Raw genomic sequence first — 24,934 nt, 5'->3', positions numbered from 1 at the left:
TGAATAAAAATGAAAACACAACACACTAAAATGTACAGGAAGCCACTAAAGCAATAGATAGGGGAAATTTATTAAAAAAAATAAAATGCTCATGTCTCATTCTTACATCGAAAGGAGAATTTTGTTTACAACTCAGTTTTATGGAGGAAGGAAAGAAAATTTGGAAGGAGTATGATGCTTTCCTTTATTATCAGGCAGGCCAATTCGTCCCCTAACAGAACTTAATTTCCAATCTTAATCAGCAAGTGGTTATTTTACAAGTTATTTTTTTTTATTATTATTGATCGTTGTTGATAATTAGCTGTTATATAGTTTTCAATTGAAACTGTTAAATATGAGTGAGCATTTTTCATGCTTTCTGAAGGAATTCCTGGTGGCTCAGAGGGTAAAGAATCCAGCTGCAATGTGGGAGACCTCAGTTTGATCCCTGGGTTGAGAAGATCACCTGGAAGGGCATGGCAACCCATACCAGTATTCTTGCCTGAAGAATTCCATGGACAGAGGAGCCTGTCAGGCTATAGTCCATGAGGTCACCAAGAGTCGGACACGACTGAACAACTGAGTAGAGCAGAAAGGAATTCCTAAATTGTAAATTTCATAAAGAGATTTGGGGAAAGCTCTGAAAGAGAACCAAACCTCTCCTTCACTAGTGAAATGGAAATTTAGGCAGTTCTAAGTACTAGTTTATAATAAACTATCATAGAACATAGTTCGTTGATGTTTGGAAGTAAAACGGATCAGTTGATTTGGGCCTTATTGTTTGTTCCACTATGTATTTTATTTTCGGAGGCTATTAGATTTACACATCACTAAGTTCTCTAAGATAAATTTGGCCTAACCCAATTGAATTGATTCAGTTCTACCTCAGAAATAGGTGTTCAGGTCAGTTCAGTCACTCAGTCGTGTCCTATTCTTTGCGACCCTACGGACTGCAGCACACCAGGCTTCCCTCTCCCTGTCCATCACCAACTCCCTGAGCTTACTAAAGTTCATGTCCATTGAGTCGGTGATGCCATCCAACTATCTCATCCTCTGTTATCTCCTTCTCCTCCCACCTTCAATCTTTCCCAGCATCAGGGTCTTTTCAAATGAGTCAGTTCTTCACATCAGGTGGCCAAAGTATTAGAGTTTCAGATGCAGCAATCAGTCCTTCCAATGAATATTCAGAAATAGGTAAGGTAGTTTAAAATATTCTTTCAAGTGCTTAAGAAAAGTATTAAGACACAGTAAGGAAAATGTCATCCCTAAGATTATAATTAATTAGACTATTGCTTTTCTACAATGGAAATACTTTTGGTTTAAAACCTGAATATATGACTATGGCTTTAAAAATGTTTAATTTGGCTGTCTTGCTACATTGAGATGTAGAAGATTAATGTAGCAGTTAGAAATACAATGAAATGAACATTTCCCAGTTGGTTAAATGTGGGAATTTATAATTCATAAGTTGATATGATTTCTTAGATGTATTATCTTTGTAACTATGGGTACCTCATTTCTTGGTAGGATTTTTACTTAGAGATTACTGTTTTGTAGTCGGAGAAGGCAATGGCAGCCCACTCCAGTACTCTTGCCTGGAAAATCCCATGGGCGGAGGAGCCTGGTAGGCTGCAGTCCATGGGGTCGCTAAGAGTTGGACACGACTGAAGCGACTTAGCAGCAGCTGCAGTGCAGTCTTAAGTGTTCCCTGTAGGAAATTTAGCAGATAATATTGTAATGTGAAGAATATAGGCCACTGTATCATAGTGGTTTCTTAGATTTTTTTCATTTGAAGGCATTAATAATGTTGCTTATAAACCCATGGCACTGAATCACTGTCTTTTAAAAATGTCATGTTCAGGTATCTTGACTACCAAGTTGTAAATCTCATCTCTAAGTGTTTTTCTTGTTTTCACTACCTATCTTGTTACATTTTGGGGGAGGGGTTCTATTTTTTTTTCTATTGATGGCCATTTGTTTCATCTGCAAAAGCCAAATAAAGCAACATTTGGAAAATATTATTAAATACATAATTCGTGATGACATCACTCAGAGAAAAAAAAAATCAGTTTTTTGAAATGTTGGACTTAAGGGGATGATTCCAATGGAGGCTTCTGTTCTATGAGTAATGAAAATGCTGGATGACAAAAACATCTGTTCTATAAATACAGAATAGGCATTGATTCTTCTTTTGGATTTACTCTGTTACAATAGTCTGTCTGAATGTGATAAATCCCACTACTAAAACAACTTGAATGTATTGTTTTTAAAGCTTGACTGGGGACAGAAGCTTTATTCTAGACTTAGCTGTCATGGCATTATATATAAAACATTTACATTTTAGGGAAAACTACTTTCCCTAATTAATATGGGAGAGAGAAAACCTACTTTGTATTAACAGATCATTATAAAGTGCTATAATGTTCTGGAAGTATAACTCTTTAAAATATTCTCAGGGCAGATTTTTAAAAATTAAGTCCAACATTGACTTGAAAGAATTCAGCTATTTCAGTTGACTGCCAGGCCAATTCCTTAGCTCAGCTCCATTTGACAGTTCAGACGTAATTAATTATTCAAGGACAGATAAGGAAGAATGTGAATGCATTTAGTATATATTTAACCTTTTAACACTTGATTTGTGTTTCTTAAAGAAATTAGCTTGTCTCCATGTTAATAATTGTTTGTTTCATCATTAAGTAGTGTAAGCACCTTAGTATGTCTGTGGACATACTGGAGATGTATTTCAAATAACCAAATAGGAAAACTCACTTTGTGTCCTTTGGTATATTCATTTGCCTCTTCTACCAATTTCATCTTCTACTTCCTCTGGCCTCCCTCCATCAAGTTATTCCTTCCTCTGCCCCTTCAAACTCATTTCCTGTTAAATTCCTTCTGTAAACACACCCAAGCCTTCCCCATCCAAAATCACTAACTCAACAGCAGTCTGTTTTCTCTCTCCTTACCCACTTTGCTCTCTCTCTCCTCTTTTATTAGGAATTTTTTTAAAAGCTTGGTGTACCCTCATTAAGTCCATTTATTAACCTTCCATTCTCAGTGAAAACTGCTATAATCTGGTTTCAATCATCATCACTCCATTGTAGTTCTTGTTAATTGGCTCATGAATGTCCTTCTATTTGTAATAAGGAAGCAGTCATGTTTTGGTCATCTTTTTGGACCTCTCTACTCTATTTTGCCCTTTCATAATATTATTTCCTTAGATTCTGTGAAATTGCATCATCTCATATAAGCTTGCTATTTCTTCTCTCCGCTTAACCAGAACTGGTGTTTGCCAAAGGTCAGACTGTAGCCTGTTGTTTATTATTTTATTTAGCTTCCTATGTTTGTTTTTATTCTACATGCTTGTTCTGTTCAACTTATTTAGAATCATAATATCTCATATGTCTCAGAGTTCCTTCAAACTCTCCCAAGTGATATCACAGTTTATAAAATTTTGGCAAGTGTCTGTTGACCATTTCCTCCTTTTTTTTTTTAGCATAAGTACCTAAATCATAGGTAGCATGAATGAAACATTCCCTGTATGCCAGTCCCAACATTAAGTATTTTTACTTTACTTATCACACAAAATGGGCTTCCCTGTTGGCTCATATGGTAAAGAATCTGCCTGCAATGCAGAAGAGCTGGATTTGATCCCTGGGTTGGGAAGATCCCCTGGAGGAGGGCATGGCGACTCACTCCAATATTCTTGCCTGGAGAATCCGCATGAACAGAGGAGCCTGGTGGGCTACAGTCCATGGGGGTCGCAAAGAGTTGGACATGACTGAGTGACTAAGCACACATATCACACAAAACAATCTTAAAAAAAAGAGAAAGTTCCAAACTAAAATCATCAATATAATTAAACATCTATTTCCTTCAGTATTCTCTTTAGCAGTGATTAACATAACCATTCAGAGAAGGCAATGGCACCCCACTTCTGTACTCTTGCCTGGAAAATCCCATGGACGGAGGAGCCTGGTAGGCTGCAATCCATGGGGTCGCGAAGAATCGGACATGACCGAGCGACTTCACTTTCACTTTTCACTTTCATGCATTGGAGAAGGAAATGGCAACCCACTCCAGTGTTCTTGCCTGGAGAATCCCAGGGACCGGGAAGCCTGGTGGGCTGCCATCTATGGGGTTGCAAAGAGTCGGACACGACTGAAGTGACTTAGCAGCAGCAGCAGCAGCAGCAACAACATAACCATTTACCTGGTCAACTGATCTAAAAAGCCACGAGGAATCCTTTGTTCTTCCTCACTGCACTCCCATGTTGTTTTTCACATACAATTAAATATTAAACACTACTTAATTTATGAGCAAACTTTTAGAACAGTTTTCACCCTTTCCTTCATCCTTATTTTTCACTGCCCTGCCCAGATCTCTGATCTGGTCTATTATAACAGCATTTTTGCTATTAACTCTTTGAAATCTAACTTCCATAGAGTAGTCACTGTGATCTACCTAGAATGGAAATCTGATTACATCATTTAATTGTTTAAATGTGTAGTGTTTAACTACCTACAGGATATAACAACATACTTAACATGTGACATGAACCTCTCTTTTGTCTTGCTTCTGCTAGGTCCGTGGCCTCATCTCTAGTCATCCCATATATTCTACCTCATGCTGTATTAAAAGTTAACTGTTTGCAGTTCTCTGCATATACTACCGTTTTTGTCTATTTGATGTTTCTTCTCGGCTTGTCCTCTATACATAGTGTGCCTCCTTCCATCTTTGTATTCATTTTTCACTACTCTCCTCAGGAAATACTTCCTCCAAAATGTCTTTCCTTTCAATTCATCTGAATTGCTTTGGTATAGATCTTCTCTCATCTGAAAATATTACAGCCTGCTAAAACAGGGAATGTGATGGTTGGATAGATTAGACATCTCCTTTTGTTAACTAGCAATGCTTAAGGATAACCATTCATGGTTTCACTCAGTTAGTCAACTAATGTTTTCTGAGTATGAACTAAAGGCTAATATTGTGCTAAGAGCCAGGTACACAAAGAAAACTGGACACAATCTATGTTTTTACCATATATAGCTGGGTAGCAAATCAATAACAGACATATGTTTTGTTGTTTTTTAGTTGCTATGATCATGTCTGATTCTTTGTGACCCCATGGACCACAGCACTCCAGGCTTCCCTGAAGCAAACTCCTAGAGATAGTGAAGGACAGGGAAGCCTGGAGTGCTGTGGTCCATGGAGTGCTGTGGTCCATGGGGTCGCAGAGTCGGACATGACATAGCCACTAGAAAACAACAAAGCACGTGTCTGTTATTGATTTGCTACCTAGCTTTATATGGTAAAGACATAGATTGTGTCCAATTTTCTTTGTGTACCTGGCTTTTAACACAATATTAGCCTTTAGTTCATACTCAGAAAATATTAGTTGACTAAGTGAGTGAAACCATGAATGGATAGTTATCCTTAAGCATTGCTAGTTAGCAGAAGCAGATGTCTCATAGTTAAGAAGTTAGCCCTCCTCTGAATAAAGCAGAAGGAGCAAGACAAACCAAAGTCTCTGTTGCTCAGTAATTTTGGCTGAGATCTAGTTTAAAGGTGAAGAGTATGCACCTGTATAAATATCTGTGTTTACACAAAAGAACAAAGGATGAATCAAAGAAAATATTTTGAATGTAGAGAGGAAAATGACTGTGGAGAAAGGTTAGTGAGTGAATTGAATTCACTAACATTCAATTATCTATGAGCTAGCCAATTGAGAAAAAAAAAGAATCTATTTCAACTGAATAGAAGGGTGGATGAGGGTCAGTGAATGATTTTTTGTTTTTTTCAAATTTATAATGACCTCAACTGTAGAATAATAATGAAATTAATTCCCATTTACTCACAACTAAGCCTTACCAATTGTTAATATTTTGCCAGAGTAGTTTCATTTATCATCACCTGCCTCCATTACTTCCTATCCCATGTCATGCACATTTAATGCGTGATTTTCAGTGGTTCAAGGGCTTCCCTGGTGGCTCAGAGGGTACATCTGCCTGCAATGCAGGAGACCTGGGTTCAATCCCTGGATCAGGAAGATCCCCTGGAGAAGGAAATGGCAACCCACTCCAGTACTTTTGCCTGGAAAATCCCATGGACAGAGACTATAGTCCATGGGATCGCATAGAGTCAGACATGACTGAGCAACTTCACTTCACTTTCAGTGGCAATTTTCTCAAGGACATTATGCTAAATGAAATAAGAGGAGCTTAGTGGGTTAAAGTCCATGGGGTCACAAAGAGTTGGATATGACTGAGTAACTAAGCATATACACAGAAGGATGAATATTGCATGTTTCCATTTACATAAAGAATCTAAAATAGTCAAACTCATTGGAAAAGTAGAGTGGTGGCTGCCAGGGGCTGGAAGGAGGGGTAAATGGAGAGTTGTTAAACAGGTATGAAGTTTCAGTTATGCAAGATGAGTAAGTTCTAGATATCTGTTGTACAGCTTAGTCCCTGTAGTTAATACTTCATATCATACACTTAAAAACCTGTTAAGAGGGTCGATCTCATGTTAAGTGTTCTTACCACAAAAAAATACTGCCAACAACAAAGGGACTGAAGAAAACATTTAAAGGTGGTGGATGTGTTTTCTACCTTGATTGTGGTGCTAATATTATGGATGTTTGCCTACGTCCAAACTCTTCAAATTGTATACATTAAATGTATCCAGTTTGTAGCATGTCAAGTATACCTCAATAAAGCTAATTAAAAAAATAAAATGCTGTCTGTTAATAGCATTCTGATTGGTAGGATAATCTGATATCTCTTCTGTATGTATATTTTGTGCAGTTGAAAAAATTGCGCTTTGTATTCTATTAAACATTTAGCAAATATCCTGTGAAACATTGAGAAATAGCAAATAGATGTAAATTTATATAATTGTCTCTATTACATGCAGTTTACATTCAAAATTTAAAGAAAGCCTGCAAGTTATTATTTGTGGAATATTTTTGTATACTTATTTAAGAAGATATTTTCATATTTTTTTAAGATGAGCCAGCTTTGGTATATGTATTACCAACACGATAGAAGTCATTAGTATTGCTTATAATCAAATCTGCCCATGTGTTTAGGAAGCACTGTGTCAATGAATGTGACTTTAAAATCATAACCCAGGATTGTCAGATTGGGAGTTGTGGGGTGGTTTCCATCAGTAAATAACCCAGCCATTATCTAAATCTATTTCTAGATTTATATTCTGGAAATTTTCTATCAGAATATTCATGAGAAATGAGTTCTATTTCTGCTCCCCCTATTAATGAAAATAATGATTCCATCTGAGTCTCCTTTTTTAAATATGAAATTATGAATTAAGATTTCAGGGTTTCTTCTAGCAGAGGAGCACACATGTATTAGGAGAGATGGTAATTCTAGGAGGGATCTTCTGGTAATGGGAGTGGGCCATTGTTCTGCTGTAATGTGATGCTGAGAAATGTAGGACCAGACCTTTCAATCATTTAATGAAGAGCAAGAGACAAATGAGATGCAAAGAAAGAAAAATGGGACAGATACATGACTGGGTCTTTGTCTCTAGCCACAGTGGATGGATTTGCCTTTCAGACTTTTAGTGAAGATTGGCTGATGATTAAACAAGTCCACACTTTGATATGTGCCACCGTTATTTTATACAGCTATACCATGCCCATGTAAGTTGGGGGAGAAACTGTAAAATTTACCCATAACTTTGTGTCCATTCATTCTTTCCAACTCCTTTTTTAAAATGTTTATTTTTTTTAATTGGAGTATAGTTGACTTACAGTGATGTCTTAGTTTTTGTGTACATCAAAGTGAGTCACTTACACATATACATATATCCACTCTTTTTTAAGAATCTATTCCCATATAGGTGATTACAGAGTACTGAATAGAGTTCCCTGCCCTGTACAGTAGGTTCTTATTAGTTATCTAGTTTATATGTAGTAGTGTGTATATATAAATGTAAAAAAGAAAAAATACCCTGAAATGTTTTTAAAACTCAAAGACAAATACAGTCTTCAAACATTCCAATAATGATAACTGATAAACCTATATTTCCATCATAAAATATATTCACTCAGGTAACTATCTCACCCTTATTTACACACAGAAGAAGCAAGTCACACAGTCAAGCTTAAATAAAATCTCTCCCTCTACAGAGGGTTTAGAACTCTTCTTATCTACAACCCCCTTCTTATCTCAAGAGGGAGCTTTATGGTCTTTTGTAAGAGCAAAAACAAGTCTAAAAGCCACCCAAGGAAAATGGTAGGGATGAAAATCATTAGCTCTTGGTGACACAGCCATATCCCTGTTATCACAGATCTCTTTTCAGGTTGCAGGGAAGGGCATGTAAACATTGGCTAGCTCTTATTACCTATTATGCAGATATTTTTAAGTAAGAAAGATGGACCAGAAGCAAAAAGGTGTAAAACCAAGCTTACAGAATTAATCCTGACCTGTCTGCTCAATGAAATTTAATGAGCCTATCTTTAGTCTGTTTGATTTTCCAGATATATGAAGATTTACATTTGCTTCTAAAAAGTGCCAGTGTTATCATAACTCTGTAATCCTTTAAAGCTGTTTTCACTCCATCAAGTATTTACTGAGGACCCACCTCTATTTCAGTTACTGTTCTAGGTTATTTTAATGCATATTATATAATTACAGATTTGTTATTCAGCATGTTATAGATGTAAGCTGAATGCCATGTTTTCATTGCACTGCTGAAAGCACTAGAATATTAGTGTCTTTTCCAGTGAGTGATTTTTTTTATAGTTCACCTGGTTTTAACTGCTATGCTTTTGTGCTATCAAACTTTCCCTAATGCTGTTCCATGATCTCCTAAGTGGTTCCCTGAGAAACATTCTACAGTTTCCATCATAAAAATTTTATTGTGAGAATATATAAAAGTTCTTTTTCTACAGTTAGATAGTTGGTTGACTGCCAGATTGCATGATTTTTACTAGGTAATATTTCTACAAACTTGATTTAATGTAATCTTGGATCAAGAACTTTCCTCACTAGGAAGCCATGTATTAGAGCAGAAAGAATACAAGGCACAGAGTGTTCTGGCATGGTTCATGCCTAACAAGCTGTTTGACCTTTGTCAAGGGCAACAGTTTCGTTATCTGAGAAATAAAGAGTATAGTTTGGAAATATTCCAAGATCCCTTTAAAGATACTATATCCCGGGAGTTTTACATATCCAAGTTACCAAAATCATGAGGTAGTGTATTTTGAGATTCAAAATAAAATTTTAATTTCTTTGTAATTAAATCTATACACGCATCTTTTTATTCCATGTAAATGATGGACATTTGTTTTAGGGTTAGTATAATAGCATGAAACTTCTCTGTGAGAAAATCATTGTTATTATGCTTGGATTCATGCAGTGTTTTCCTAGGTCATTAAACACACATTTTCAAATGAAGACTCCAATAATAAATTAATCTATTCTAGCAGTGCAATCTGTTCCACTGACCACTTTCCTTGTTGGAAATTCTCTGGAGCTTGCTAAAAATTTGGCCATTTAGACAAGATAAAACTATATTCTGGAAGACTAAATATGTGTAACATGGAACTGAAAAATGCAACATCAGTAAAAAACAACTTGTAGAAAATGAATTTTATGCTGAGAAGAAGAATAAGTAAAATTGACATTGCAGTCAGAGTTTTTAGCTACTGGATAGTGAGCTGGCCTTCCACCTTTCCATATTTAACATTCTGTGACTACAAAGCAAAATAACCTAGCTACAGAGTTTGTGTTTTAATTTAAACCTTTCGATGGTGTGCATCAAAATGTTAATAGCGTCTGGTTTTATTTTTTCCTAAATTAAGCCTTCAGCACCATTAGATGGTTAATTTCCTGTGTCAACTTGACTAGGCCATGGTACACAAATATTTTGTGAGACATCCATCTAGATATTGCTGTGAAGATACTTTCTGGATGAGATTAAGTTTTAAATCAGTAGACTTAGAATAAATCAGATTACCCACCATAATGAAAAATGACTAACTCATTCAGTCAGTTAATGACTTTAAGAGAAAAAGACTCAGGTCCCTTAAGGAATGAGAATTCTGCCCCCTGACTGCCTTTGGACTGAAATCTGCAACCCTGGCTCTTCCCTGAGTCTTCAGCATGCTGGCCTGCTCTGTAGGTTTCAAGTTGTCATAATTTCATGAGCCAGTTTCTGAAAATCTGTCTTTCTCCCTTGCCACACACACACACACACACACACACACACACACACACACACACACACACACGCCACTAGTTCTGTTGTTCTCTGGAGAAACCTAATACACACTAGAAAGACATTATTCTGCAAATATGGTTTGAGAACTATTAAAAAGAGCATTGATACTTACCAGTTATGTGAACTTAGATTAGTCTCTAATTTTGACGGCATCAGCTATCTGAATAATTACTTCAGGAGACTGAAATAGATTTGTTATTTGTAATGGTTTTCAAATCTTAGAGATAAAATATCATAGGGTGGCACAATAGACAAGACTTATATTCTCAAAGGAAAAACTGAATAAATAGACTTGCATTAGTAATAAGACAAGTGGTTCTAGTTCAAGAAGGCTAAAGCATGTAATTTCTAATTATATCTTACTGTTTAAATAAATATTTGACCATATTTTCCCTTAATTTCATACATGTTCTTTTATTCTTTTCCTGTCTACTGGAACATAGCCATTGGAGTATTCAGTTGAAATTAAAATGAATTCTTCTTATATTGTTAGTTTACATTTATAATTATATTTTAGATCAATGCTTACTACTAGAGTCATCATATTAATTTTCTGTTTTCTCTTTATTTTCATAAAATAAAAGCAAAACTAAAAATATATATACATATGTATATACACAATCACACATTAAAATAGAGGTGCAATCCCGCTCAGAGAAAGATGGCAGCTACCAAATTCGAAATGTCAGCTGCCAGATCATGCCACCATTGTTTTTTTCAGGTGAAAGTGCTCATAGTATAAAAAACTATTGAAAGGTGTCAGTAAATATGTCTGAATGTGGTAGTTGTATGTATATGAAGATGGTATAGCTGAGGGCTACATCTGAACTGCTTTGATTGAAGCAAGAGTTGTAGACCTGCACCGTTCACTCTGTATATCTTTCTCCCTTTAACTCTTCCTCCACAATAATGCTTGAAATAATTCAGTGGAGCATTTGTGTCCAAGAAATACGGTTTCTAAATGGCCTCCATTGTCAACTTTGGCTCTTGACTATAATAGAGTTGTTGCTAAAGGAAATACTCCTTACACAATCATCTTTCACTATTTACAGTTTTTTACATACTTTTTACACTCATCTCTTACCTAGCATTTGCTTCTGCCTCTCTGATTGACCTCTTGCAACATTAAATTTTTCCACGAATGCTAAAAATATCATAAATAGTGTCACCTTTTCTTAGGAACTGTTCATTTCTATCCAAAAATCCTGGCATTTATGGCTTCAAAATGAGGCAAATTTCAGAGCTAAAACAACTTTTGAGAAAGATGTTTCAGTAACCATTCAAGAAGCAAAAAGTTCTTTGAAGCAATAATGTGCTGGTACATGCTGATTAGTGTACAGAATATAATGTGGATTGCATGTTCTTTGCAGGATTACGTGAGATTAAAGGAGAATGTTGAAAAGCTAGCTAGTTTTTTTCTGAATCTATTACTGAAGCAGAGTTCTTTATGTCAGATAATACACTTTCTGGAAATTTTAATTTGATTTAAACAACTTCCTTCATGAATTACAGCTGACTTAGGACTTATCAGGGAAAATAGAAAATGTTACAGCTCTGTGACTGTACTACAAGCAGGGATGTGGGCATGCTGACTCAGGGAGTTTTAGATATCTTAGGTAGTAGGCATTATTTTTTGAATGGAGAATGTTTTCTTCCAATAGGAACTATAGCAAAGTGATCTTTGTGTGTACCTCACATTTTTCAGAATCTTAGCATCAGTCATCATTCCTTTTATTGAATAAAAATCTTTGGGATATGACAGATTTAATTAAGCACTGAGATTGAACAATATCAGCACATTTTGTGTGAGATGATTTTCCCAGAGAGAATTTCACTTTTACAGTTGATATCCAAATCAGATCTACATAAAGCTACAGTGTCTTGAATTTGAAGTGGGACTGATGTGTAGATAAATGCATTTTGTCAGGTAGGGCCTCTGTTAAACATTTTATGTGAATAATGACACTTTCTAGGGGTGCATGCACCCAGTCTCTTTCTTTAGGATATTACTTAAAGGAAAAAAAAAAATCAACAATAGAAAATGCATTTTTGCCTCTCCTGGTTTTCTAGAGAAATGATAGCCCAAGCCTTTATGAACGCTGTCTCTTTGAAGAAAGACATATGTGGCTGTCTTGGAATAGACTTCTATTGGGACAGGGACATTTTTCACTTATCTCATGAGGAAGATTTTGGTTAATTTGTCATCAGCCACTCAGTTTTACATGTGTTACTTCTAGATTCTTTTTTTGAGTTCAGCTATTCTAAACCAGGGCTTATTTGATGAGTAATATTATCTGGCCAGAGACCATTTTGCTACAGGGTGTATTTTCTGCTGACATCAAATTTGTTTGGCTTTCTTTGTATATTCTTGTCCTTACCATTAGGCTAGCAGTTTTTAAGTTTTAAAGATGCTTTTGTAAATGTGAATGGAAACTGTATGAGTCAACTTTTTAAAAATTAAAAAATGTTTACTTCTATTCAAAGGTTATTTGTAGCTAACACATTCTGTATGTATTGGAAAAAACTTGTCTTTTTAGAATGATAATCTTAACGGAGATTAACTTGGGTTTTATGCAGAAAAGGTGCTATTTAGAGAAAAAAAAATTTAGAGAGAGTGAGAAAAACTTACATACAGAATTTAGGAGAAAGGAGTAACTTTGTGAAGGAATAGAAACTAATTCCTGAGATAGAATAAAGGGGTGAGCAGAGATAAAGGGGATAAAATTGCAGATTAGGAAATTTAAACCTGTTTCCTAGTAAAACAACAGTTGCTAATAATAATTAGTATTATTGTACACACGTGTGTGCTTAGTCACTTCAGTAGTGTCCAACTCTTTACAACCCTATGGGCTGTAATCCGCCAGGTTCCTCTCTTCATGGGATTCTCCAGGCAAGAATACTGGAATGGGTTGCCATCCCCTCCTCCACGGAATCTTCCCAAACCAGGGTTTGAACCCAGGTCTCCTGCATTGCAGGCGGATTCTTTACTGATGAGCCACCAGGGAAGCACTTAGCATTAGTGCAGCTGTCCTTTGTTAAGAAGTTACTGTGTGCATGTAACTATTAGATTACTTGCTTAATTTAGACTCTTCCAATACTTACAAAAATATGAATGGTACTATTATTCTTACTAAATGGATGATAAAAGGACTCTTCTTTTAGGGAGCCTAAATAATTTGTGAGTGCATGCTCAGTCATGTCTGACTCTTTGTGACCTTATGGACTGTAGTCCACTAGGCTCCTTGTCCGTGGGATTCTCTAGGCAAGAATACTGAAGTGGGCTGCATTTCCTCCTCCAGGGGATCTTCCTGACCAAGGGATCACACCTGAATCTTCTGTGTCTTCTGCATTAGCAGGTGTATTCTTTACAACTGAGCCACCATCAGTTCAGTTCAGTTCAGTTGCTCAGCCGTGTCTGACTCTTTGCGACCCCATGAATTGCAGCACGCCAGGCCTCCCTGTCCATCACCAACTCCCGGAGTTCACTCAGACTCACGTCCATCGAGTCAGTGATGCCATCCAGCCATCTCATCCTCCGTCGTCACCTTCTCCTCCTGCCCCCAATCCCTTGCAGCATCAGAGTCTTTTCCAATGAGTCAACTCTTCGCATGAGGTAGCCAAAGTACTGGAGTTTCAGCCTTAGCATCATTCCTTCCAAAGAACACCCAGAACTGAAGCCCCTAAATAATTTACACAAAATCATAAATCTTTTAGGTAGCTAAATCAGGACTTGAATCTAGGTTTATTTGATTCCAAGTTTGTTTTCTCATAACTTCTATTATATTCTCTCCTCTATTACATCCTGACTTCCATCATAAAGTACAGTTCCAAATGGTATCTTAAGCTAACATTTGCCCTTTATCATTACAAATGTATTTTATTTAAACACAGGAAAAATTTTACAATCTGTTTTGAATAATACAAATAATCACAAGCAATCCTTCCTAACTAGATTTTTATGTTGACTTTATTAAATCAAACAGGTAAAATATCTCAAAATAAAATATAATTGCTTTTAGAGAATGGAAGATAAAGAGCATTGATAATATTTATCTCAAGTCACAGACCATTATACTCCTTGCCATTGACTAATGTGAAAATTTGGGAACTGTCATACATGCTCATTGATTTACTTAATTTAACAAACTTTTTTTATGTTTCTATAATATACCAAACATTATTCTAGAAATGAGGAAACAAAAATGAAAAATTTCTGGTTTGTGCTCTTGGAGAGTTAGTGTACTACAACCTTAAGGAACTCAGCAAGTCATATCTCTCATGTAGATCAATGAATAATAAATGTAACTCCATTTATCCCAAAGTGCTAGATAAAAATTAATTGTTATTTATTTATTTATTTAATTGTCTAATATTAATTGGGTTATCAGTAACTGCAAGGGATGTTGGATACCTGATAGTGTAAGAAATAGAAACACTTTCTAGATTCATAGCCATACATACTGTGAATATGTATACATATACAAATGCACATGCACACATGCAAACTGTTAACAAAATTTATGAGGAAAATAAAGGGTAGTCTTAAAGGGAATGCTGGTAATTTAAAAATCTGAAGATAAAGAGAAAGCTATTCGTGTTCGAAGACCACAGGGGATGTGGAGGACTATGAGAAATAGTGTGAGCTGAGGCTGAAATTATTGGCGGGCCCAGATCTTATGTCCTTTTGCAGATTTCTATTGCTTGGATGCCAATTTGAAGGAGTGATAGTCTTTCTGCTACATATATATATATATATATATATGAGATATTTACGGTTTGTTGTTAACAAATGAGAAGACTAGAGTTATCCTGCTTGCTTTGACTTACATGATAAGGGTATGTGTCCAATATTTTTTCCCTATTACTTATTTTCCTCTTAGATCTTGTTAACAAGAGATAGGGTAGTAAATCATTTTAAATTTCTTGATACTTTCTGTATATTATATGCATATTTTTTTTCCAATGAGAAATCTTTACAATACAACATTTTGTTTTTCCAGTGAGAAATCTTTAAAATATGACATTTCTATATTTATAGTGATTAGCATTAAAAAATAAGGTGCAGAAACATTGGAGAAACTGATGGGAATAATATAATAATGAGGATCCCATGAGCTGACAATGCATCAGGAAAAAAAATACCATTTAAAATCATTGTAATTATTTTTAAAAGCTTCCCTTTGACAAAAAAGGCTGAATCTTTGCTATTGAAGAATGTCAAAAGTAGCTTGATTAAAGACAGCAGTATTGCATTTTTGCTATTAGAATAAAAAGACTGAATTGTTACTGAAAAGCCATGAAGTTCAGAACTCTGGAATTTGTGGTGAAAGGAAATTGAAAAAGAACAGAACATTTGGATTCATGTTTCATGAAATAATTTGTGTGACAGAATAGGAAGGCAGTCTGAGGGAAAATTGACATAATTTTTTCCTAGGATGAGGAAAGGCCAGATAAATATGTCACTGTTAACAAATGCACTATTGTATGTGAATAAAGCATGTTCAACTAAATTTGTAAATATTAATTGTCAATCATTGGAAATTATTTACATTAAAAAAAAATATAAACAATCATTTGAGCCCTCCTCCTTTCTTTTTTCTTTTTTCCATTGGCTTCCTTTTGATTTTAGGTAGATGTTAAATTGTAACAGAATGAGGAAGCCATATAATTGTTTTCACCTATGGAAATTTTCGTTCTTCAGGGAAAGACATATTCTGATACGTACTGGCTTCCCTGGTGGCTCCATCAGTAAAAGAATCTGCCTGCAATGCAGGAGACTGCCTGCATTGCAGGAGACCTGAATTCAGTTCCTGGGTAGAGAAGATTTCCTGGAGAAGGAAATGGCAACCCACTCCAGTATTCTTGTTTGGGAAATTCCATAGACAGAGGAGCCTGGCAGGCAGTAGACTGTGGGGTTGCAAGATTCGGACACGACTTAGTGACTAAACCACCGCCATTGTGAAATACATAATATGTAGTCTGACTGTGGCCTTTCTGCACAATGTAAATGTGCAGGACTTTCATACGTGTGCAGGACTTTCTTCTGAAAACACCTGTGGCTCATTATCTGGCCCTGTGTGTGACTGCATGTAGGTATCCTGAAATTGGGGAGAATCAGCATGTCCAGAACTATTGCTTTTCCAATGCCAGACATTAGTTTATTCCCCAGAGAGGATTTGATGCAAATTTATAACTTATCCTACTTTCGCCTCTGGTGGAATATCTCTAAAGGATATTCCATATAATGTCCTAGAGGACCCCAGTGGGCCTCTGTTCACTGATGCATCCTATATTCACCTTCTTTCCTCCTATGTCTAAATTTCCTATTCTTCTAAAGGCAGTGGCACTCAAAATCTTATCTTGGTACCTGCTTCTGGTGCTAGGGATAGGGACCCAGGTTCCTGGAGTATTGGACTAGCCACAGATGTCTGTAAAAGTTTGTTAAAAGGAATTAAATTATGTAGAATTTAATTCAGTTCAATTAAATTATCCTGCAACCTCATTTGTCTGGGCCAAATCCAAATACTCATTATGTGCTCTTATGGGAGCTGGGGAGGAAAAGGTGGGGCATGCTATTATGAATCTGTTGACAATTAATTTATAAACAAACAATATTAACTGGTTCATAGTCTGGTATCTAAAACTTATTACATGTGAAAAACTATCAATTTAGAGAAAAAAAATGAAGTTAAGAATAGGTGCATATGAACAGATAAAATAACTTTACAGATGGGATGTCATAGGATAAAAGAGAAACACTATATGATGCAGATATGACCAGTTGTTTATACCTCGCCATAAGTTGAACTACTGTATATTAATTGATATTTTTAGATAAAAATGATTAAATTTTGCTTTATAATTTGTATACCCCAAAAGGGAAACAAGTTATTTGTTGGCCAGATAGAAGAAATTTCACTATAATTAGAATCATAATTTAAGTCGGGAAAGATCACATAGCAGTTTAGATCGTGTGTTTGTCTGTGTGTAAGAGAGACCGAAAGGGGATTTATTTTTCCCTCAAAAGAAAGAATCCCAGAGCAAATTTTATAGCTACCAAATCAGAAAGAGGTTGTGGTGGCAGATTGCCACTGAACTTCTGGTTTGAATGATATAAGAGACACTCTGTTCAGCAGTTATTTGTAGCAGTTTTAATATAGTTACAGACCAGTATGAGAGGCTCCCCAGACTGCTGCAGTTCTTGGCAAGAGAAACAATGCATAGATCAAGCCACAGCTGAATGGAATAATTCCAAAATGGAGATCATAGGTCTGCTGCAGACTCTACCTATCAACAATGAATGATTTAAGTAAATAAAATCTCAATTAATATCATACATCTGTAATCACTTATGATGTATCCATGTTTGTCTCTTCAAAATCTGAATTCTGTTACCACTTTTTGTACATGTAACAAACATTTATTCAGTCTACTTTAAGAAAAAAATTGGGTTTCTGTTCAGGTCCTGCCACTTACTGGCTGATTGTCCTTGAGTAAGTTAACTAACCTCTCTAAGATTTAATTTCTGCAGGTATCAAATGGAGAAGTTGATATCTATGTTGTAGAATTTTTATAAACATGAATGATTAAGCATGAAATACTTCATTCTTCTCTAGTCGTGACCTTCTCAGTGACTCAAAATACTGGAAAGCATCAAACAAAGGTGTAAAATATAAATACTGAAGGGTTTTATTTGAGTGAGCAAATAGTTCTCTATCATAAAAGAATTTGCCTCTAATCATATAGAAAAATGCATACATTAAAATAATACATGTAAGTGAACCCAACCTGACAGAAAATAAGGAAACTGCTGAGTGTGGGTTAGCTGTGAAATCCTTTAGCTTTCAAATTGGGTCACTATTTGTTTTTATTACATCACACTCTTTCAGTTCTGTCCCAGAAACACGGGTGCATTATGAAGAACTGTTTATAGAGATGACGTGTGTGTGTGAAAGTCACTCAGTCATGTCCAGTGCTTTGCGTCTGAATTCTCCAGGCCAGAATATTGGAGTGGGTAGCTGTTTACTCCTCCAGGGGATCTTCCCAACCAGGGAATGAACCCAGTTTTCCTGCACTGCAGGCATGATTCTTTACCATCTGAGCCACCAGGTATGATAGACTGTTCGGTTAAGTCAGTCGTTTAGTTGTGTCTGATTCTTTGCGACCCCAAGGACTGCAGCATGCCAGGCTTCCCTGTCCATCACCAACACCCAAAGCTTGATCAGAATCATGTCCATCAAGTTGGTGATGCCATCCAACAATCTCATCCTCTTCTCCTCCCTTCAATCCCCTTCTCCTCCCACCTTCAATCTTGCCCAGCATCAGGGTCTTTTCCAGTGTGTCAGTTCTTTGCATCAGGTGGCCAAAGTATTGGAGTTTCAGCTTCAGCATCAGTCCTGCCAATGAATATTCAGGACTGGTTTCCTTTAAGATGGACTGGTTGGATCTCCTTGCAGGCGAAAGGACTGTCAAAAGTCTTCTCCAACACCACGGTTCAAAAGCATCAGTTCTTTGGCACTCAACTTTCTTTATAGTCCAATTCTCACACCTATAGATGGCTACTGGAAAAACCATAGCTTTGACTAGATGGACCTTTGTTGGCGAAGTAATGTCTCTGCTTTTTAATATGCTGTCTAGATTGGTCAGTTTTCCTTCCAAGGAGCAAGTTTCTTTTAATTCACCATCTGCAGTGATTTTGGAGCACCCCCCACCAAAGTAAAGTCTCTCACTCTTTCCATTGTTTCCCCATCTATTTCCCATGAAGTGATGGGACCAGATACCATGGTCTTAGCTTTTGAATGTTGAGTTCCAAGTCAACATTTCACTTTCATCAAGAGACTCTTTAGTTCTTTTTTACTTTCTGCCACAAGGGTGGTATCAGTACATGATAGAATATACTGATTCAAAAAGTTGCAAAAAATCCTATCAGGCAATAATAGCTATGGTAGATCTTAGTTGACAGTCATTTTTCTTCAATGAAAATAATGATTCAGTTTTGTTTATTTTCTTTCAATTCCATTAAAACCTTGGCAAGAGTGTGTGAATGTGTGTATATGAGGGAGCTGACAAGCTGATATAAAATTATGTAAGAACAAGAACCAAAAATAACCAGAACAGGTCTCAAAATAAGAATTAGATGAGAAATCTTACCCTATCAGATATAAAATCTTATCATAAGGCTCTAGTAGTGAAGACTGGTATAGACATCGGTAAACAGATCAACAGGCGCAATTAAGAGCTCAGAAACAAAGCCAAAGGCAAATGGCAATTGATTTATGACAGAGCAGATATTACAGGTTGGGAAGAAAATATAATCTTTTCAGTAACAAGTGCCAAGACAAAAATTTATTCATATGGGGAAAAATAAAAAGAGGTAGGAACTTACTCCACATTCTACAAAGGTGTGTTTCAGATAGATAAAAGTCATAAATGTAAAAAGAGATGCTATAAAACAATATACGAATAAAGTTTTATGACTTTGAGTAAAGATAAACAGGAGATAAACAGAACTAATCACAAAGAAAAAAATATCTCCAACTTTGTCATTAAAGTTAGAATCTTCAGTTTACCAAATAGACACCATGAAGAGATTGAAAAAAAACTGACAGGAATCAAGAGGTCTTTACAACGCATATGAAAAGGGATTAGCATTCACAATAAAAATAAATATTAAAAATATGTCAAGTATATTAAATACAATATTTAATTGCTAAATATTATATTTGAAAGTGAAAGTCACTCAGTCCTGTCTGACTCTTTGTGACCCTATGGACTATGCAGTCCATGGAATTCTCCAGGCCAGAATACTGAAATAGGTAGCCTTTCCCTTCTCTAGGGATCTTCCCAAGGATCCAACCCAGGTCTCCTGCATTGCAGGCAGATTCTTTACCAGCTGAACCACAAGGGAAGCCCAAGAATACTGGAGTGGGTAGCCTATCCCTTCTCCATGGGATCTTCCTGACCCAGGAATCTAACCGGAGTCTCCTGCATTGCAGGCGTATTCTTTACCATCTGAGCTCTCGAGGATGCCCAAATATTACATTTACTATGCATTGAAATGTAAATTAAATATTGCAGAGTTGTGGTAGCAAACAGTCCAATAAAAAGTGGGCGAGAAAGTTGAACAGGCCCTTCACGGCAGCTGAAACCCAAATGGTTAAGAAACATGCAGAAATGCTCTAGGTCATTCAGTCGCCAACCACCATGTTCCCAGCAGCACCTAGACTCTTTCTCTTGTACCTGGGCCTTTAGGGCACTGACTGCCCCAACTTTCAGATGTGGGGACCGGTCATGGCTTCCACTGCTAATAGCAGCAGGTTCCTGCTAGAAATGTAAACCCAGGCATGGGTTTACATGGTGGTGCCATCATTTGCAGCTTCAGCCCCTTGGAGATGGAAGGAGTCAGAGGTTGCAGGGACCTCAAAGCAGTGTGGTGCGTGAATGATGCCACCCCAGGAGCATTAGGCTGTGGAACTTTGGGAACCTCAGTCATCTCTGCCCTAAACTCCACAGAGCCCTGGCCTGCTAAACTCCAAGGTGGAGTCCACCACTTAAACACCATCTGGCAGTCTGGGCAACCTAGGGCCTCCGTGATTTACTCGAACCTTCCCTGTATTAGACTGAGGGAGTCCGGATAGGAAAGTTTTTTCAGTGGTGGTGATGCGGATGGACTCATTCATTCTTACCTTTTCTGGGTGGTAACTGTAGGTCTTAAAGTGGTTTTATTTGAAAGTTCTGCTCACAGTTTTTAAGTAGCAGTGTCTTGATTGAAACCTGAGGGGCTATTCCTTCCATGCTGAATTATTCAAGACTTTGGGATGTGATATAAAATAACTCCAAAAGCAGACAGCCTCACCTCTGGAGATCTGCAAGGTCCGTCCTGGACTCCTTAATTTTTATCTAATTTTCCAGATTCCAGGTACATGGTTCTAGTTAGGAACCATGGTGGTTGGAACTATGGTCAGTAAAATTACCTATGACAAATAGGAACTATTGAGATTGAAATTCTCTAACTTTGTGTTTTAGGAGCTCTTGAACAATGTTGAATGGGAATGAAACTATTCAGCTTCCCTGTCTTATTCCAGATTCAAGAACTGCTTATAATATTTCTCTATTAAGAATAATATTTGGTCTAAAATTTCAATATATAGTATATTTTTTTAATTTTCTGAGGTTTTTTTTTTTTCCATGAGTGAGTTTGAATTGTATGATATGATTTTCCTGAATAGGTTGAGTACATCATCTGTGTTTTTAACGATATTATCTATTGATGCAGAGAGTTTCATAATGATGAAACAACCTTGAATTTCTAGATTGTTAGCAATTTGACATGATTCCTTATATTTTTATGTATTAGAAGTTATTTCTGTTCTCAAAATTTGAAGGCAAAAAATGTCATAAAACCACATTTTCCACAGACTGATAAAGAATTAAAAGGTCTGTCAGTAGTAGGAGTAACTATGCCTAAAGGACTTTGCACCACATTTTAAATATTTGTCCCAGAAATATTCACTTGTAATTTACCAATAAGAAATTGACATACACTTAACTGAACAGCCTCATAATCCGAAGGGTCTAGGATTTGGGAGGAGTGGAACATTTACTTAAATATGAATGAATGAATGACTGAAAGAAGGACTGAAGGGGAAGGGAGAGAGGGAAGGAAGGAAGAAAGGGAGGAGGGAGAGAAGGACGGAGATCTCTTTTCTGAAATAGCTCAACAGGACAACGCCTAGGTAGTTAGTAGGTTAGAGCTTACAGATAGAACTTAAGTAAGTTTTGCTTGTATTGGACATTCAATAAATGGTAGCTACTATTAATGGTAGCTATTATGACAGAAGTGAGAGCAGAAATGTATGTCAATAGCCTTAGGCCAGTGCTATCAAGAGGCATAATTAAGAATGAGACCTGATTAAGAAGGAGCTCCAAAGTCAGACTGCTTGAGTTGAGATCTCTGATCTACCGATTGTGTAACCTTGGAAATAAAGGCACTTGTGTACATAGCATTATATATGTTTATTTTTTATTTTATTTTATTAAAAATAAATTTATTTATTTTAATTGGAGGTTAGTTACTTTACAGTATTGTATTGGTTTTGCCATACATAAACATGAATCCACCACAGGTAGACACGTGTTCCCCATCCTGAACCCCCCTCCCTTCTCCCTCCCCGTACCATCCCTCTGGCTCATCCCAGTGTACCAGCCTCAGGCATCCAGTATCATGCATTGAACCTGGGCTGGCAACCTGTTTCATATATGATATTATACATGTTTCAATGCCATTCTCCCAAATCATCCCACCCTCATGCTCTCCCACAGAGTCCAAAAGACTGTTCTCTACATCTGTGTCTCTTTTGCTGTTATTTTTTAATATGATTAACAAAAATATATATTTTGGTTAGACAGAATTTTCCTTAGGATTTTATTTAATTGATTTGAGATTATCTGGGAGTACAGTATACTAATATTTTGGTGTAAAAATAAACTAACTTTTAAGCTTGGGCTATATATTTACATTTTTGGTCCAGGTGAATAAAGACTCATCTGGATTTATGTATTTATCCCTTGTGAAAACCAGAAAAATCAAGACATGATTTTGAACTTGACAGATGTTTTGTAAACATGAGCTTTCAGCTCAGAGATGATGTGAATTTCAAATTTTATGACTTTGAAGACATTCAGTTTTTATTTTGTTATCAAAATGTGATTTGTGCCTGTGTTAGTGTGTGTATGTGTATATATATTTAAAACTTCTAGATGAATAATATTTGGTATTAAAACTGTTTTATTCCTGATTGTTTAAATTTGACCAAGGTTTTATTTTCCTAAAGATTAAATCATATAATGATTAGCAAAATAGCTGTGTGTTTTAGTTTTTTTAAGGAACCTGGAGCAGGTCATAGTTTACATTTTTTCTGAGATCTAAAGAAAATTTTTATTGAAATTCTATCAATTTTTATAAAGCTACAAAAATATGTAAAAATATTTTGTACATTAGGTGTAAGCTGTTAACATTTTTTGTTTACTGGTTTTTCGATTCTACCATGTGAATAGCTACAAAAGTACGAGTGAAATCAATGATCATGGTCAGGATTTTAGTTTACTTTAGAATAGTTAGGTATGCTTAGAAATACAAATATGTGCTTCACTTTTATTATAATGGGTTGGCCAAAAGTTTATTTGGGTTTTTCCATGTTATGCAAACTTTTTGGCCAACCCAATATCTATCAAATATTATTCAATTAAATTTTAATTTAATATTGCCTTAATGGCAAGGACTGTTATAGGTGCTGGGGTGACAAAAAACAAAACAAAATAAACTGTTTCAAATCCCTGTTTTCATGGTGTTTGCAGCACCAAAGCAAGGATAAATAGAAAGCGATATAAGTAAGTAAAGTGTATGGTTTGTTAGATGATGAAAGATGAAAATAAAGCAGAAAGAGGGCATAGAAAATGCCAAATATGAGGGTGTTCATTTAGTTTTAAATAAGGGAACCAGGGTAGGCCTCCCTGAGTAATTGTCATTTAGCCAAGAGTCTGAAGAAAGTGAAGGAATGAGCTTTTAGGTTTTATCCACCTATCGTTATCCACACAAAAGGAAGAGTAACTGCAAAAGTCTGAGGCCTTTAAGGAATGACTAGGACACCAGCGTGGTTGGGACAGAGAAGTAGGTATGTTAAAGAAGTGAGAGAAATAATAGGGCAAGTAAATGAGATAGACAGAGTCTTGTCGGTCATTGTAACAATTTTGGCTTCTTCTCTGAGATGAGATAATGGGAGAGTTTTTGAATCAGTGATGAGTGTAGGAGAAAGATGGTTTGGTAGAAGGGCTAAAAGAGGGTTCAGAGCAGAAACTTGGTTTGGGACAAGTTAAGTTTAGAAAATCAGTGCTTGATTTAATAGGATGAGCAGAATCAAGAAATGCAGTTACAGGATCTGCACATGATAAAATCCATGCTGATGTGATCCTAAGGAGTGTTCAGTTCTACATGAATTGTCAGATGGCTTCTAAAATTCAGGTACTATGCTCAGAAAAGATTTTATGATAACATTAAAACTTGGGTGAGATTAACAAGTCTATATATTCTGCTCTTACAAAGATAAAAACTGTGTTTTAAGTGAACAAATACAAATGAGATTCCCCCTGTGTTATGTTGGGCGTGGGACTGATGGGCAGGTGGATGCTGTGGGATTAAAGGAATTAGGAGACATTTATAGGTGAAAAAAAGATCTAATTTGAGACTGATTCAACACAGAGTAGGATTGTTAAGACCTTGGGATGTAAGAAATAATATGTTGTTTAGTTGCTAAGTTGTGTCCAACTCTTTTCTGACTCCATAGATGAGAGTCCACCAGACTCCTCTGTCCATGGGATATCCCAAACAAGAATACTGGAGGGGGTTGCTATTTCTTTCTCCAGGGGATCTTCTTGACTGGGGATCAAACCCCCATCTCCTGCATTGGCAGGCAGATTCTTTACCACTGCACCAGCTGGGAAGCCCAAGAAATAATATGTTAGACTCAGCAGTGGCTGGAGAGGCGGTAACTAGTTTAGGAGCTGAAATTAGTTCAGTCAGCCTGGAGGATAGGGTGGCCAGGGAGGTCAGAGTGGCAGCAGATGAAGTGGAGAGTTGAACAGGAGAAGAGCCAGATCAGAAAGATGCTCATTACACAAGAGCATGGCTTCTATCCTCAGGGCACTTGAGAGA

At 36.4% G+C, this 24,934-nt stretch overlaps 1 protein-coding gene across 1 annotated transcript in view; it reads left to right on the top strand.

Annotated features, from left to right (window-relative positions):
- ROBO1 (roundabout guidance receptor 1) overlaps positions 1-24,934 on the top strand; it is a 449,648-nt gene that overhangs the window by 213,063 nt on the left and 211,651 nt on the right. The window lies entirely within an intron of this gene.

Source organism: Capricornis sumatraensis, chromosome 1 (assembly GCF_032405125.1).
Source record: "Capricornis sumatraensis isolate serow.1 chromosome 1, serow.2, whole genome shotgun sequence".
Classification (NCBI taxonomy): Eukaryota; Metazoa; Chordata; class Mammalia; order Artiodactyla; family Bovidae; genus Capricornis; species Capricornis sumatraensis.
This window is presented reverse-complemented; position numbering and strand designations above follow the sequence as displayed.